We start from the raw sequence: 10,691 nt of genomic DNA on the forward strand, positions 1-10,691 counted from the left end.
TCCGTGGTTGAACGAAACATTATATGGAACGATCTATTGGTAAGCTAATTAATATCATTTGAGTTACAGTTTGTTTATATTGATAATTTTGTATTGATACAACTTTATTATGTTTATTGCAAACGACATTTGACATTCCAAATGTTGCAACACTTAGAAATAAGTGTTTATCATCTATTGCTGAAAAATTCGGGGTTTTAAGACTAAGTTGACCTCGAGATATGTATTTGGAGCCAAAGAAAATGAGTTTCCATGTGAAAAATATAAGACCATTGATAAGGAGACTTGACGCCGCTTTGTAGAGAGTTGGACATCAGAGGCATGATAGGTTAGTATAGTTGATATTATTCAATTCCTCATTAACAAATTTATATCATTTGAACTAATTCATTATATGTGATAGGCAATAAGAACCAAAGCACAAGGAATAAGTGCTCAAAATAAAAAAACCCCACCTATTATCTCGTGGTGGGTATAGGAAGCTTGAGGAGAAAATCCTCAAGCAAAAGGCAGAAGGTAGACCCTCATCTGACGGTGGTAGCCCCTAGCCTCTTTCTCCACCTTCTCGGCATGAGAAGTGGAAGTTGGCTCGTTTAAGATCATCGGGCGCCTACTCTTTTGAGACTGCACGAGAAATATCTAAAAGAATTGTAAGTTATCACTATTCCTAAAATAATAATAGTTTCATTATACATACTACATTGAACTTTTTAAAGAATAATGGGGTTTTTTTATGTTACAGGATTCCTTGGTTGAGCATAGCTCCCAAGGTAAATTCACTCTAAAGGGTCGTCAGGATATTCTTACCACTGCAATTGGACGACCTGAGCACCCTGGACAAGTGTGTGTTGCTAGTATTAGAGTAGGCATTAGAGATTATTTTGGGAGTTCTTCGTGTCAAACTTCATATGCATACATCGAAGAACAAGAACAAAGGCTGACACAAGACATATAAAAAAAGTTTAGGGTGGAGCTTAGGGTAGAATTGTATGATGAAGTCACTACAGAAGTGATTGACAAAGTTATGCGCCAGTTCCAGCAGCAGTTTGAGAGTTATGGGATGTGCCCGCAGCCATCTCTAGTATAGGAACATGTTATGCCTCCCACAGGTAAACTTAATAAACATTTTTGTTGAATAATTTATTATTTGTATAATATAACATTTACTCTAACAAGGAGAAGCGGGAAAAAAAGTTGTTCAGCACCAGCCGTCCCAGGGGATGACATGGACGAGGCTAGTCCATGTCTGCTATACATTTTAGATGGTACCGAGACGATGTTGGTAGATCGTGGAACAGTGTTTCAGGCAGCGATTGTTGTTCATGGTATGGAGCTATCAGAGGATGAGGTGAAGGTCTCAGTAGATGACATTATCATACCAGATGCTCAATTCCTTTGCCACAGATGAGATTTTCACTATGGCACAGACATTCTAGTCTTTTATCGCTTGGCCTAAACACTTGGTTGGTTTTGTTTCTGACCCCCCGGTATGGACTTGATAGAAGCAACTTCTATCTTCAAGAAGAAACAGCTCCTCAGATCTGGAGATGGCAGCGGATTGAAGTGAAGGATGAAGATGATAGTGCATATAAAGTGTCTGATGGAATGTCTAGCAATGTTTGGAAGTGTGTGGTGAAGAGGTTCAAGCTCAGATGGCCTTCCAGCGGGGAAGGGAGCTAGAGGAAGATAAGCTAAAGAAGCTCAAGCAAGGAACTCGAAGAAGTAGTGGCTGGATTTCAGCAGCATAACACTCTTTCAATTCAACGCGTGTGCTGAGCGCCATGTGCAATTCTTGTATTCTTCTTGGCCTCCTTTGTTCCCTCTTGCTTGGAAACTTCCTAGGATCCTTCCAACCTTTATTATCCTACAAACAATGGAATTAGTTAAAGAGAATTTATCTAAGACTTAGATAAGGAAAGAGCTTTAGCAATCTTTATTCTACTTCCCTTTCTTTAGTCTTAGTTTTAGTTCATACTTCTTTGGATGGGAAGTCCCTAAATGGGTTGTCATCATTCCCTCCCTCTTTAAAAACGATTTGTCCTCAAATCAGGAAGAAAGAAAGAAGCACAACTTTGGTTTTTGTTGTCCTCCTGGATCAAAAATATATCTAGAAAAGATAGCAAAAATGAGTATGATGAAGAAGATGAAAACAAAGATAAGAAGACAAAAGAAAAGTCTTGTATTTTTGAAAAAGAATTTCTGAAAATTAGTCTTGGAAAAAATGGAGAATTCCATATTCCTAAGTTATTTGATTTTTATCTTGAGTTACTGGTCTACACAAGGGTAACATTAACTCAAGTTTTGAATTGCCATATTTTGAAAATGATTGCACAAAATATGGGATGGCAATTGATTTAAAATAAAAATTAATAATAGAAGAGTGCACAATAATTGGTAAAGAAGTAAAGAATTGGAAACCTTCCCTTTTAGGTTCCATGAGTTTTGGCAGAGTTGAATTTGCCATCAGTACCAAATTCCCTTTTTCTCTATTTTCCTCTTCTTTCTTCTTTTCTACCTCTGTTCTTTCTCTTACTTGTCTCTCTTATTCTTTCTCTCTTCTTCTCTTCTCTCTCTTCTCTTCGTCTTGTCTTATTTCCTGTTGTTGTCTCTCAACATCTCTTTGTAGTCTGTTAACCTTCAACTCTAGTTTCTTAGCTTTTAACTCCTTAAGTATAATTTCAAATTATAGTTCTCTAAGAAGGAACCCATTGTTGTTTAAGCTTTCAAGAAATGTTTTTCCTTCTTCAATGTAATCTCTCAAGAATTGGAGGTTTCTCTTAATATGTGAAGGCACAAACTCTTTTCTCATGCAAGATTTTAATTCATACCAATCACGAATGGGGGACTTTCTACCTATCCTAACATGATATTGTCTTTCATCCCACCACTCTCTTGCATTCATTTCAAATCTAGATGTGTAGAGAATAAGGACATAAGATTCACTATTGCTAGAATGGAAATAGGATTCAGGTTTACTTTTTCTAGCAATAAATGGATGCATGTCATTAATTTCCCTTTCCCAAGCTAGGTATGTTAATGAACCAATATCCTTACCAAAGAATGGAATATTTGCCCTAGCTTGTTTATACAACTCATCCTCAATCCGATCAAATTCATGAAAGGAACAAGTCCTTCTTCTAGCTTCATCAAGTTTTCTTTTAATTTATTTGAAACTAATGGATGGATTAAAACTAGAAGACTGAGAGGACCTATATGAAGAAGAAGACCTATAGGAATCATAACAAGACATCAAACTCTTTAGATTTTGGTGAAGGATTTCTAGACAGATTCTAGAGGTAAAATGAACCAAATAGCTCCCAGGAAGGAGAGGAGAGTCACAATGGACAGGCTTAAGAACCTTGTCCTTCCTTAGCCAGAGTTTCTTTGGTTGTTTCTTACCTTAGTGTCTAGGTAGAAATCTTTCAAAAACTTTTTAAATGCAAGAATGTTATGCACCTAGAAACCAAAAGAAGGTTTATCTATATAAGCGCGGACCTAGATATCACGGAGACGTAAAACAGAAATAACAACAAGCAAAAATATTAAAGAAAGAATGTAATGGAATGAAAAGATTTCGGCCCTAAGTGAAAGTGCAAGTGACACTTGGAGCCCCTTGACACACTTTCACACTAATATGCATAGCCTAACTATTACAATGTTCAATGGTGCTCTTGGAATTGCTTGAAAAGCATTTTCCCAAGTCACTTTAAGTTAGAAATGAGAAACAAAATGGAATGAACTACAAAGGTTCCGTGATATCAAGTCAAAATTACAAGTCAAAATTGAACAAAGCCAAGTGTGTTTGTAGTTTCAGTTTGGTGGAAATCCAAAATTAATGTGTTTTACTATTGAAATGGGTGCTGGAACAGCAAAAAGAATGTGCTCTTGGAGTCCAAGCTTGTAGCCAATTTAACAAGTCTTTCACTCCCTAATATGCTACCCCTTTGGAGAAGCAATCTGGATGTTTAAGACTTCACCACAACATCACACATCCATACAAAACCAGCAAAACCGTGAGCATGACAATATTTCACTCCACCATATTTTAAATTGCAAACCACTTGACAGCACAATGGAAAGCCAAATAAGTTGATTTCTAATGAATTTTGGGCTGGAAAAAGAGATGGCACACAAAATGAACCTAAGAAAGGGTCTAGAACATATCACAAAAGCAATATAAAACTCAAAACAGATTGTAAACCGTGTGCATTGTAAGTGTTTGATGGAAATTCCAAAGTGTTTGACAAAATGCCACTAAGAGATGCAAAAATTGGGTTTTTCTGATTTTTGATTCTTCAAAACTGGATTGCAGGGGTTTATGTGCTTTTTATGATTTGTTTACATTGATATAAGCATTGAAATGTGTTTGGAAACAGAATCCCCAACTTTTGCCAATCCAAATTGAATATCTAAAGTTGAGAATGTGTAAACAGCAAACACAAGCAATCTACACCAGGAAAATGGCACTTAAAGTGGTTCTTGCAAACTGAAAAATGAATATTCGTGTTTGAAGCTCTACCTCACACACACATCCAAACACTATCACGCATTCTGACAAACACCTTGCATGCGCCAAACACCTTTAAACCATTCTTCATTCCGCTGCGTCATTCTGTCCAAGGAGCCGCTCTAGTCTTGAACATGGAGGATGCTTCCATCAGGGCTCCTACTTTACACTTCTCAGTTCTAAAGTTTACATGTTATTGATGTCGAACCTTATCCTATTTTTTCATGTAACAATAGCTGCATGGACAAGAGAAGATTCGTTTATCTGAGAATGATCCTCTTGGTGCATTGTAGCAACTTTGTGACATCATTGCAAATGAGCCTATGAAGGTTGAATATGATGCTAATGTATTTGGCAAAGGCTCTAAGGTCCCAATATACCTACATAGCACAAATGTCAACAAGTTTGCGTCGGGAAGAGAAGAGTTGAATATTACATTAATTCAGCTATGGATGATGTATGTCTATGAGCAATTATTCATATAAAATTGATTTATATATCAAGTATACTTATATCAAAGGTAATTTTTTATTTTAGGTATATGTTTGGTGTAAGTAAAAACTTGGGTTACAATGATGTCTATGGGTTCCTTGATCTCCAAGTCACTCACGAAGCAAATAATTTTCATGACATCACAACATATCTCACCAGCAGCTTTGCAAGGGGGAAGGACATATATTTTATTCCTTATATATCTGGGTAAGTGAAGTTTGTAAACTTCAAAGTTCCATATGTGATTTTAATATATAACAATTAAGTTATTATCAATTTCAGGCACCATTTGCAACTACTTATTGTTTCCGTACTAGAGAGCTATGTTGTGTGGTTTTTCTTATTATACAAGTCTCCTCCCAAACTTCTCAGACAAGAAGTTGATCGGTAAGAACATCAATGTTTGAACTTTCTTTGTTATATAAATGTATGCCAAAGCCTTGTTTTTATAGTTCAAAATTTTTAGGATTTAAAATACATTAACACTTTTTGATTTATAGTAATAAGACTTTGTACATTATCCTTTAAACATTGTGTTGTAAATATTGATTCTATGTTGATTTTGTATTGTATATATTGTGTTTTATATGTAGGTCTATTTTTGCGATAGTGGATATCACAAAAACAAACCTTCTATTAAAAAAATTCCAAAAGAATAAGCCTCAGTTGTGGAGAAAATTGAGGTAGAAAGTCTGTCTACGACCTCAGTTCAACCACAACCTGTGCCATAGGATGCACATGATTTTTTAAAAAAAAAACAAAAGGCTTTGACATCGGTTCTAGCTTGAATCGTTGCTATAGGCCCACGTTATTACCTCGGTTTAACCAAGGTAATAACCCCTCCCCCCTCCCTCTTTTTTTCTTTCTTACTACTTCGGGTGCAAGAGAACCGAAGCATAAACCTTGGACATATTACCTTGGTTGGACCCGAGACCAAAAGTCCCCCACCTTTTTACCTCGCCAGTATATGTCTCGATTCGAAAGCCGAAGCATATTGTCAAAAACAATCGTTGTCGTTTCCCTTCGCTACACTAGTGTATGGTAGTTTATGCACTTTTAGTGGTAATACTATTGGTCCATCCCAAGATACCACACAAGGTTAGTCCTTTAATAATGTTTTTGGCCAAGGTAAAGGCCCTAGACGAGCACCTCATGTTACTCTCACCACATGTCTCATCCCTTTCTACTTAAGAATGGATAATCATTAGAGTGTGAGGATAAACTCTAGTGCTTAGCTCTATACATTCATACACACAATACTTGGTAACCATCAATAAGAAGTTCCTCCTTGGAACTCATTTCTACAACTTTTCATTCATAGAGATAACATCATATAAACATCAAATACAAACACATGAAACTACTAAATCTCCATCAAAGGATCACAAACAACCCATCAAGAGATCAGAGACATACTCATCATCATCATATTCATTAACCATAATCATCCATATAAACATCTCAATTAATCACTTCATATCAATCATTATTATCATCACATACTCAAAGTATTTCAAGTATAAAATCATTTATAATATTCTAGAAATCACAACCACACAATAACATAATTTTCTTCATATTAGCTTGACACTCACACTAGGCAAGGAAAACATATTAGAAACCCTCACCAACAGCTCTGGAAGGATCCAAACCCACCAAAATAACCTAAAGAACGTCCTAAACTGATGTTCGGAACCTCAAATTTGAGGTTCACAACAACTTAGTTCCTATTAGACAACTCGTACCACCAAACGCTTACCACCAAACAACTCTTTACCAAACGACTCCTTCCCAAATGAATTCTTCCCAAACGACCTACCAGATAACTCCTTTCCAAACGACACATTTCCAGACGATTCCTTCCCAGATGACTTTTTCCCAAAAAAGTCATTCTCAGACAACTCTTTACCAGACAATCTACTAGGATTTAGTACAATAAGAGACCAACTAAACTCAAAATGGTCCCAAGATAGTTCATAAAACTACAGACTTTCCTTAAAACCCTTATCTTAGAATTTTACCTGTTATGATCCCATTTTATGCCAAAAATTCACTCTTCTTCTAATTCATTCCAAACTCAAGTTTTGTGAAAATACATCGGCTCATATTCACTAAATTTACATTCACAAATTCATCAATAAACAACTTTTCACATCAGCAAACCAATTACCCACCACCCTTTTCAAGCACACAACATACCAAATTTCACGATTTAATGAAAGTTCACAAATCAATCATCACATCAACATACACACATCAAATATTACATGCATACCAAATCCAAACCAAATAAAGTAGTTTCCCTTGCCTATTAGAAACTGAACCAACTCTAGAGAACCCTATTGTGCTCTCTTAGCTCAAAGGGACCAAAGAACACCTACAGACAACGAAAACATGATCAGGGTATACTAATAGAACCATTGATTAGTAAAGAACCTGAGAGAAGGCTTAGATGAGACATGCAAAGGAAATAAAGTCTATATATGCATTGAAAAATGTGAAACTAGAGAAAAAGAGTAGAAACTAATTTATTTTTTTTTAGAAACTGGTCGAGTAGACTTGAAGATCTCACGCGAGAATCACATTAATGATCTTTATCTTCAAACAGATGAACATGGTGCAACAACTCTTATATTCTGTTAGCTTTCGAAGATTTTATTATTCATAGTTATTTGTGAAGACGGATTCGTGGTTTTGTTTGTGTTAAGGTATTTAAAAAGAAAGAAACGAATACGTAGGATTGATAGTTAATTTCATCTTTGCTATCTAACATAGAGAATATATATTCATTCTAAAAAATCAATTTTATCCGATAAAACTATATCTCTTGATATTTATATTGAAAAATACATATGACATAATATGATGGATTCGATTCCAAATAAAGAAGGAATCCGTTCTAACTAAACTTAAAAATTCATTTATTAATTTTATTAATAATAATATAATAAAATAGTAATATTAATAATAATATATAATAATAATAATAATAACAAATAATAAAAAAAAAGTTATCCTTCTCTATTTTGTAAATTTTTTATTCAGATTATAGGTATAACTTAATTTTATTAAGAACATTTACTTCTTTATAAAAAATTGAATTGAAATTAGAATTACAAAAAAAAATTGAAATTTTTATTTAAATATATTATATTAATTATTTATTAAATATAATTTATTGAACTTGGTTTTTTTTTTAAATATGTTGTATTAATTATTTATTAATTTTTTTAATACAACTATTTCAAATAATTTTTGTCAAAATATATATTACTTTTAAATACCATTTTATATTATTTTTACTAGTAAGATATTTTGGTAATTTTTATTTTTTATTAATTAAAATAATTTTTTTATCTGTCAAATTCTACACTAACTTTCACCAATTTTATTTTCAAGTTCACTCTCGTTCATTTTCAAATCCTTTAAAAAAATAACACTTCAAAAAGAAAATAGAAAATTTATAAAAGTAGTTTCAAAATAGATTGTTTGTTTTATTGCAAAACTATTTATATTAAAAATATTTAATATTAAAATAGTTGAATCTCACTAATTTTAAATTATTACACTTTTAAAATATTATTTTCTAAATTTTCACACTTCACACTTATTTAAAGCTTTTTTTTTCTAATAGAAAAAATATTAAATGAGTGTAGATTGTGTCAACTTATTATTTTCAATAAATATTTCCCACTTAAAATAAAAATTTACTTTCATAATATTTCACACTTAAAATAGAGATATAACAATTTACTTTTATTACATGAAAGAAAAGTATAACTTTTCTTTATAAGTATAAGAAATGAAGAAATTTCCGCAGGAGTTTTTTTCTCTCCTGTGATCGCTGGATGTATTCATTAGATAACTCATAATAATATTTGTAAATTTAGGGCGAGAACAGATATTCTTAACCTCTCAATATCACGTTAAATATATAACTTTCATTTTCAAGGATAATTATGAAATGAAAAGTGATGTTATTACTTTTATTTTCTACTTTTTATTAGGCCTTAAAGTGTATCTTTATTTTATTTTATAATGTCTTATCTAAAGCCTTCTATTTAGCACGATGCCTTCGGTTACCTTTCTTTAGAATATCGACTAGAGTTGTTTCGTGCATGTTCCACCAATTTATTTGAATTTGTATTTTAAAGAATTATTTTTAAATGATTTTAGTTGAAATTAAAAAATAAAAATATTTACAAGTATCTATACATATTCGTAAATATGAAAATATACATACAAATATTCTTTTTATAAGTAACAAAATGAATTTTCTTAAAAGAAATAAGTAGTTAATAGATACTATCTATAGTTATTTTCATCCATCGTCATCTCTATCATATGGCTTATCATGAATATAAGCATCATGATATTATCAAATTTAGAAAAATTGAAAATTCATAAAAAAAGAAAAAAACTTTAAATGAGACAATATCACTAGTACTAGGTTTTTAAGTCTCTAATCTAAGTTTGTTAAAAAAAATCTTATTTGAAAAAAATAGGGTTAAATATGTTTTTAGTCCCTAAATTATTGACCGTTTCTGGTTTTCGTCCCTCTTTCAAAATAAGGTACAATTTGATCCTCATTCTTTTCAAAACTTTGGTTTTAGTCTTAAAAAACTAACACCGTTAAAAATGTGCTGACGTGGCTAATGGTAGACTGACACACTATTTTTTTTTCAAGTGTTTCTCACCATTTCTCTCCTTCTCTCTCTTCCTTCCATCTTCAGTCTAATCAATAAAGAGAGATCTATCGTACCTCAATGGCATCAACAGTGAGGAGCAAGACAATGATTTTCTCAGAAAATCGCTGGCGCTCCTCTGCATCACGAGCTACATGAGGTTGGTAAGAAAAGTTATTGAACTGGGCTCTGATTTCCTTCAATTTAGATTTTGCAACAGCCAGTTCTCTAAGGACCCGAAGAGCTTTTGACCTACGGATCAAGTAAGCTCTAAAGTTGATCTGGATCAACAAAGCAGCATCTTGAGGAGAGAAATCCTTCCTTTTGCCCCTATCATTTTGCACAGCTCCAAACCTCTTCGCAAATGCCTTCCTCAACAAGAAGTTGGATACAAAAAGAATAACTCAGTATACTGATAATCTTCCAAATTCTAAATATAATAGCATTTATGAGTATGAATGCACAATTCATAAAAAAGAAATCAAATATAAAGGTGAAAAGCAGCTAATATTCAGTCTGCTAGCTGATAAAAAAATTAACAAAGCATCTCCTATGCCAAAGCACAATTAGGATTATTGGGCACCCGCTAATAAGAAAAAAGCTCATTGTCAACAAGATATGAAGTTAATGTTTATGAACAAGAATTTAGCCATGACTCGGGCATTTTGGGTTTTACTTTCACCTGCATATCTTCAATCCCCCCTCCCCCTTTTTTTTTTTACCATTTTGGATAATAAAACAACAAAAGTAAAAACATTGAATAAAAATACAATTACATAAAAGAGAGAGGGAAATGGTGAGAAACACTTGAAAAAAAATAGTGTGTCAGTCTACCGTTAGCCACGTCAGCACATTTTTAACGGTGTTAGTTTTCGAGGACTAAAATCAATGTTTCCAAAAGAATGAAAACCAAATTGTACCTTATTTTGAAAGAGAAATGAAAACCAGAAACGGTTAAAATAGTTTAGGGACTAAAAACATATTTAACCAAAAAAAATATGCACAAT

This window comes from Vigna angularis, chromosome 2, assembly GCF_016808095.1.
Source record: "Vigna angularis cultivar LongXiaoDou No.4 chromosome 2, ASM1680809v1, whole genome shotgun sequence".
Taxonomy (NCBI): domain Eukaryota; kingdom Viridiplantae; phylum Streptophyta; class Magnoliopsida; order Fabales; family Fabaceae; genus Vigna; species Vigna angularis.